We start from the raw sequence: 7,774 nt of genomic DNA, 5'->3' as shown, positions 1-7,774 counted from the left end.
AGTTAACGGATACCATCACCGATCGGATGGATATATTTGCAGAAAAAAATGTAGCTGTTTTGAGATTGCGGCTTGTGGCGCTGTTTGTTTCTGCTTCTCCCAGTATTTAGCATTTTGCTGAATTTCCATGAGTAGCATGATGGCATCCACCAATAAGGATATGCAGCTGTAGAAAATGAAATTGCCTAAAACTATTGTTTAAGCTAACAGGGAAAGTTTAACGCTGAACTCTCATGGAATTCTTCGAAATTCCTTTTGGAATTCACTGCGCTTAAGCTCAAGAGCAAAATTTTTCATTTGGCTTCCTCCCTTTGACAACTTTGAGAAGTGGCATCCACAAGTAGTAGGAACCTGAGTACTGCGAACTAACTTAAAATGCTTGTCATCTGGGAGCCGAGTCAAACTGTCAAATGGGAGCCAAACATTCAAAAGAGCTCAGAAGTCAGTTACTGTTTGAACCACAAGTAAAGGTGTTGACACCTACTGAAAACAAATTATAATTATGAAACTGTCCAAACATCAACCTTAGCAGGCGGATAATGCAAATCATCGAGCGTGATGCTCGAAAAAGTGTTTTCATTTGATATTAATTATGCCAAAACTGGGTTGCTGAAACAAGAATGTAATCAAACTTTAAAAGAGTCATGTGAGTTTTGTGGGCAGGTGCACTCCCATCACCATGCATACGTTATTTCTGGAGCAGAGGAGGAGGAGCCAAAAGTTCATTTGACAGCATGTATATACAATTTCTTGAGCTGTTTCAGCAAAACAATTTGAAACTTCGGAAGATTTTCAAGATGTTTTCTAGCTCACTTGAAAAATAAAATCAGCTGAGTTCGCAGTACTCAAGTAGGAACATCGCCACGAAGCTTATATGCAGGAGGAACAACGTCATCATGTCATTAAGAAGGGCTAAGATTGTCCTCCGGGTACAATCTGAGCAAGGCCTCGGAGCACTAAATCTATGAGCTATCTTTATCAACACAAAGAGAAGTCTTATTAAGACTGCTTAAGATGGAAACAATGGCGTTGCGAATATCACTCAGAAAAGCCACGACCATGGCCCTTATTACCGATGTCACTTCACGGTGAAATGACAACGTATCACTCGCGGTGAAGTGATTCCCATTTGATTAACACGGCCATCACTTCACAACAGCAGTCCTCGAGGAGAATCAAAACCTGTCTGAGCGATCACTTCTAGTTCTAGGTGTTCAAAAGGCTACTATGGATGAGATGTTTGTCACTTTCAAACAACTGACAACCAACAATCCATCCTAAGAGATTTCCAGGTTATAGGAGCGCTGCAAGTCACACCTTCTATGGCTTATGGGATATCGTCTGAGTGGAATCGCGTCCACCTATGTAGCTCAATCTAACAAAGTACAGGAAACAAGAAAGAAGTTCTACAATTTTGTCAATTGGAGTATTTAATAAAGTTAAAAGCACAATTAGGTTAATCATTTTTTAAATGTTAGTATTTGTTTACATAGTACAACAATGCAAACCATATCTATAGTTATTTCACTTTCAGCGAAAAAAAATGAGTCCTTTCGACGACTTCTCACCAACCTATTCTTGATGGCGTCCCCGGTCTTGTTCTTCCGATGGTCGCGACTAGTTTTGGAACGCCAAACTCCTCCCAAAAGCGTTCATCAGAATCTGGACCAGTTTCCTCTGATGATGCACGCTCGCTTCGACTACTTACCACGGTCATCTGTGGTTCATCCGTGGTTCATCCGAGTTCTTATCATAATCCAATCCAGTAGAAGCTATTGTCCTCGAAGCTTCGATTCGGTGGCCGAGGCCGTTGCTTATTAGGTTCAATGTAGTCCTATTCCGAGAGAATTTGGGAGCAACGAACCGAGAGTCACGACAGTGAGGATCTGGGATAAGTTTCCACTGCTTGTTGTTTTGTTTCTTCAAAATAAAACATGTGAACTGTCAAATTAACCGGGTTGCCAAATATACCATTATATTGTGTCTTTCACGAATATTTAGACTATAGAGACGAAATTGAGGGAGCTCGTAGATGGTTCAAATGTCAAAAGCTACCACCTTTCCCTATTTGCGTCATGTGTCTTGATCATTAAAATTTTCTAAATAAAAGAAACGTCAGTTAACATCGATGTTCAACTAAAAACGTAACTATTTCATAAATACTATTGCGTAAAATGGCAGCTATTATTTCCGTTGTGAAAGATCAGAGAGCGTCAGTGAATACCATATATCATGTTTTATATGGATATTATTTCCTTGGATTGTCCAAATCGAGGCTAGCAACAATTTATCACAAACACAAGTCCACAATCACAAATTGGATCATGCGATACGAGGAGGACGGATTCTATTCTCGCCGAAGTTACGAAAGGGATGCTGTGAAATTCTCTCCCGAAAAACGACAATGGTCGATAAACCTGTATCTACAAAATCCTACGCTTTATCTACATGAATCTAGAAAGCGGTTCCAGCAGGAGTTCAAGACGACAATATCTATTTCATCCATTTGGCGCATCATACATAACGCTGGTTTGACCTGGAAATGTTTGGAACGTCGTGCAATTCAAATCAAGGAAAGTGATGTAATCCGTTTTTTCAACGAAATTTCGTGCATTCAGTGGGACTACCACAACCTCGTCTTTTTAGACGAGGTTAGTTTCGATAACAGATCCATGTTACGCTCCAGGGGCTACGGAGTTCGAGGCCACCGCTTAGTGTTTCGAGGAGAATTTGTGCGGAAGCCTAGGGAATCCTTGCTTTGTTTCATTGGGCAAAACGGAATGCTTGAAGCCTTCTCTACCAACGGAACATTCAACCGACTAAACTTTTTTGAATGCTGCCGACGATTTGCTCTGGAAACGGGCCATGTTCAGTGCTATCCGGGTAGACATTCCATATGGATATTGGATGGAGCGAAAATTCACTGCAGTGCGAAAATCATAGAATATCTTCGATCAATTGGAATATTCCCTATCTTTCTACCTGCGTATTGCACCTTCTATAACCCTATTGAAGTCGTTTTCGGATTATGCAAGCGACAAACTCAAGCTATCTATCAGGAATGTGTAAAGAAAGGAATTAAACCAGTAGTAGCTGAAGTGATGGCTACCTTTAGAAATTATAACATGTCTAACTTATTCGGGAAGTGGTGTTACCTGAGAGGAGGAAAATTTGATCCTTCGGTTGCAGATGTGTCTGATTTCAAGAATATTGAAACAGACGAATGAAACATAATCAATGCAGAAAAGTTCTAATTTCTTTGATCTTTCGTATTTGAAAACCAATAAAATAGAAAATATAGTAAAACAATGTATTTGTCTTTATTCATTAAAACAAGTTATCTCAACTCATTTGCAAGTTGGCTTATTCGTGGTCTACATCCTCCATGTCAACTACCTGTCCAGTAATATGTCGACTGAACTCTCCTTCGGAAACTTCCATTGAAGTTTCCATCGCACTTATGAATGAATCACTCATGCGTCCACGCTGCTCCAATGCTTCGATGCGATGCTTCACGAATGAAAGTTGTAGCTGCATATTCTTGGCTACCACCTCACGTGAGGAAAACGCTTCCTTCAGCGCTGTGATCTCTTCACAAAGCGACGCATTTACATTGTGAGCTACAGCCAACCCACGCTTCACACTTTCAATTTTCGGACCGTCCTGTGTTCTGAAAAGATGTTGCAGATGCTTTGGAGGAACTGAATTAATCATGTTCTCATGCGTATGAGCTGGCGAAGCAAGTATGGCTGATGCCCACATTGTCCATGCCATTTCGTGTCCATCCCAAAGATGGACGTCAAATACTCATGGACGCAAATCCTTAGATAAATCGACGACCACTTGGGTTGAGGCTGCTCCTGCCTTATCGCGCTCAGATGGGTCAATCAAATGTTGCTTCACTGAATTGAAAATCTTACGGGAACTTACGGACAGTGAATAAACATGCAACAGCAGCTGAATTTATTTTCCTTTTCAGTTCTGAAGCAACGTGGTGGTCAGTTTGTCCAGCGAAGTGTACTTACGATTTTGCTTCTCGTAAAAAATGGCAAACCTCACCAAATCTTCTTCTTCCGGAGAATCCTTATCCATCCATGCTGGCACCGTGCTTCCATCGTCTTGCTGATTAAAAATTACTTCTCGAAGTAGATGTGGTCTGCATAGCTCCCATAATTTCGTCTTAAAGTCATTGAGCGACTTTCCATCTACATTCCAGTGCGCAATATGAGCTCCGGAGGACTGACCTTTAAATTCACGCAGAAACACCAGCAGTCGACAGTTGAACAACGCTGGAGATTTGTTTCCTTTCGGCTGAGTTACGTGCTCAGGTGCATCAGGCTGCTCATGGCTTGGATCACTGTCGGGGTCGCTCCAGTCATAGTCGAGAACCTGAACGTCTTCGAATAACGGGTCATCGAGTTGATCCGCCATCGGGTCTTCGTTCTCATTGCCATCCTCCTTGTCTACATCCTCACCATCATCGTTACGGGATGCCCTTCTGGAAGCCATTCGTTCCTTTTGCAGAAGGTTCCTACAAAGATGATATTATTACATCGGTTGAATTTTAGTTTGCAAATCACCAATCTTACCAATTTTGTTGTAAAACAGTTAAAACAGTTTAAAATAAATCACTTAAAAGCTAACTTTTCGAGCGGCTTCAAAATTTCACGAAAAACAAACAACAACAAACTTTTTTTCATTTTTTTTCACTCGATTTCCATTCTGTCAACAATGTTCAAGATGTATGTAGAAAGGTGAAAGAAGTGAGAGCGAAATCGATAGCGAAATATCGTAACGACGAAATTGATATCGGTCGAGTCGAAATGAAGAAAAATTTCGCAATACAAACAAAAAAATCAGTCTGATGAGACTCTCGGCTCTGCCGGCACAGTTTAAGCCTCGGTTTAAGCACACGTGAGGCACACTGGGAAAAAAGTTGGCTCAAAATAAGTGTGTAGAGTCACCACATCTTGGTGCAGATATGATGTAATTACCGCGTTTACTCCGGACATCAAGAATCCAATGTAATCGCATTTGTCCAAAATAATTCATAGCGGTCCATAGCATCAGATGTATGCCATAACCTTAATACCTCTATAGAACCTAATTAGAATTTTTATCAGGAATATTGTTCATCCCTATTGATATTTTTTTTTTTTTTCAGAATAAAAAACCTCCATCCCATTGCGAGAGTTGAAGTCTCACCGCAACTCGTCCTGGTCGTTAAAAGTTTCATTCTGTTTATTTTCACCGGAGGATCCGATCCGTAGCAAAAATCGTAAACACTCCAGAACAGAGGAGAGAGAAATAATAAAATTTTCTTGTTTGAAGCGAAAAATCAACGCGAAAGAAAACACCCAACAGCAAGCCATGACTTCAAAGTGATCCACAATGATCGAGCCATCGCAAGTGTCACGCGGCCGCCTGTTTTTCGAGAGTACGGGAGTGGTAAATAACCGTGCCGAACCCTCCTCGAAGAATCCGGCCTCGGACTGTTTCACAAAAAGGTTCACAGAACAGAAATTTGCCCCCAACAACAAGTGCCTGGAGATCAAGTAGGCCGTGCATGCATGTGTGATTCTTTGCGGAGGTCTTCGGATGACGGTGCCAGCTTTTCCTGTCAACTAGATTGATGACAGTGCTGCCTGAGTTTTGACGTGATGTTAAATTGTTGCACTTCTACGACATTCTACGTAAATATTACGCTGCAAATTAATCGAAAAACGATAGAAACCCAATCCAGCCTCGAACTGTCACCGCAAGTCGAGCCCTTTCCCGCACCGAATCAGTGGATAATTAATTCGACGGGCATGGTGCCTTGCACTATTTATAGATTCGAACCGTGTCACATATTGGCAATAAGCCTGTCCCCGTCCGTCTAGTTTGAACTGCATGCTTGCAATGCAGCGATATCGATATAGGTATCGAAAGAAAGAACCCCTTCCTCGCGTGGTCTTTGTTTTCGAGAGACCAAACGAAACCAGACCATAAAAATTGCATAAAACTTGCTGACATAAATATGTAAGAGTGTTGGAGAAGGGACAACAAAAACTACCCAAAGCGCAACTCTGTTGGTGGAACGAGGAATTCCATTAAAAGCCAGATTAATTCATTTTATAAATAAAATATCAGAGACAGACAGACACACAGAGAGAGAGAGAGAGTGAGAAAAAGCGGTGCAACAACTAGAAATTCTGGTTTTCTGCAGCCACTTACGGCCGATTTGCGCGCCCCCATACCCGGGTTGTTTGTGTGTTCACACCATGCAGTGGCAACGGCATAAGAGCCTGCTGCGATCGCCTCCTTTTCATTTCACTGCACCCCTGCACAGCGTGCGTCTACTTGGATTTGCAAGTCGATCGACGGAATTCAGGATAGATTTGCCGTTTTGCTATGAGATCAAAGAATTAGCAAGATGGAAAGCGAAAGTGCAACTGAGATTTTATGCATGGGAGATGTCGATGTAATTTGTATGGAAATGGTACTCATATTCCACATTCTGTATTTCGAAAGCGTTAACTATAATGTGTTTAACATTTTAATGATAACAAATACTACTATGATGATGTGTCTAACATTTTTATGATAAAAAAATACTACCATAGATTGGTTCGTTACGGGTATTGAGGTAAATGCATATTCGTAATCGGCATCAAAAATGGGATCAAAATTCAAAATTTGATCAATTTTGGTAAACTGGCAGCATAGAAAATAAATGCGCTAGCGTTCCACGGTGGGACTTCGTATGGGAGCGAGCTGTGTTAGTTTAGTGTCAAACAGTAAAGCTATTATTTTGCTTTAAACTTTTATTTCAAAATCGAATTGAAAAATATCGATGTGCTCAGAAAACGAAGCTCTTTGTGATGATGCATAAATCCAATATTGTTTTCAAAATTAAAGAACAATGGTAAATTTGTGAATATTTTTAGTGAGAATGACAGATACATAGTAGTGTTGCCAATTTCATAAAATGTGCCAGGTTTTGTTTGCATTTATTTCAAAATTCATCAATTCTAATATTTATATCTCACACACCTATCGATCAATCATTTTTCATTCAATGCTTCGGGTTGTGTCACCTCGGTCTTCTTTTCCACCTCCCCGCCAACAGTAAGTTGAATGAAACATATGTTTCAACAAACATCACGCGGAAAACGACGACCGCCATCGCCGCCGCCGCCGCCGCCGATGAATGGCTTAGCATTGTGAGTGTTTATTATGACTTCAGAATTTATGCATAAATAAAATCGATAAAAATACACTCGACTCTTACGGCTGGCTTCCTCTCCTTGCCAACTGGAAACGCGGGGTGTGCATTACTTATTCTTATTTCATACATGTTTACAATGCACGTTTGCAGCGGGCAGACGATGAAACCTAACCTCAACAACGCACCCCGTGTCCCGGTGCTGGTGCCTTTGCGGGTGATTGTTTCGACAATTCTCGGTACATACTCAATCGTCCGCAGGGAACGAACTCGAGTAAAAATTCAAATTTTTCTCAATTAATTCTGATTGCATTTTAAGCAGATTCCCGGTAAGCATTAATCATCATCGCTCTGGAGCTCGAGGCGAATGGGGATAGATACTCGAGTGACATAAGACGATGTGGTTAGGTAGGTGTTCGTTGAAATCATAGGTATCAATTAGAATTAGTTGTTTCGAGAGAAGTGAGGTTATGTAAGGCTTTCATCATCATCATTCATCGCGGAACGTCAGGTCAAATGCTAATTCATCGGTCTCGTAGAACTCGTCACATTCTTCCAGTTCTCGCC

The 7,774-nt window shown here is 41.1% G+C and overlaps 1 pseudogene; it reads right to left on the bottom strand.

The window, feature by feature from the left end:
• Nucleotides 1-3,363: 3,363 nt before the first annotated feature.
• LOC135704501 (uncharacterized) lies at nucleotides 3,364-4,680 on the bottom strand (annotated as a pseudogene).
• Between the last annotated feature and the right edge of the window lie 3,094 nt (nucleotides 4,681-7,774).

This window comes from Ochlerotatus camptorhynchus, unplaced genomic scaffold (genome assembly GCF_037179485.1).
Source record: "Ochlerotatus camptorhynchus isolate MF236.1 unplaced genomic scaffold, CSIRO-AGI_Acam_v1.1 ptg000022l, whole genome shotgun sequence".
Classification (NCBI taxonomy): Eukaryota; Metazoa; Arthropoda; class Insecta; order Diptera; family Culicidae; genus Ochlerotatus; species Ochlerotatus camptorhynchus.
Note: the sequence above shows the minus strand (reverse complement) of the source record. Positions and strands in the feature narration are given on the sequence as shown.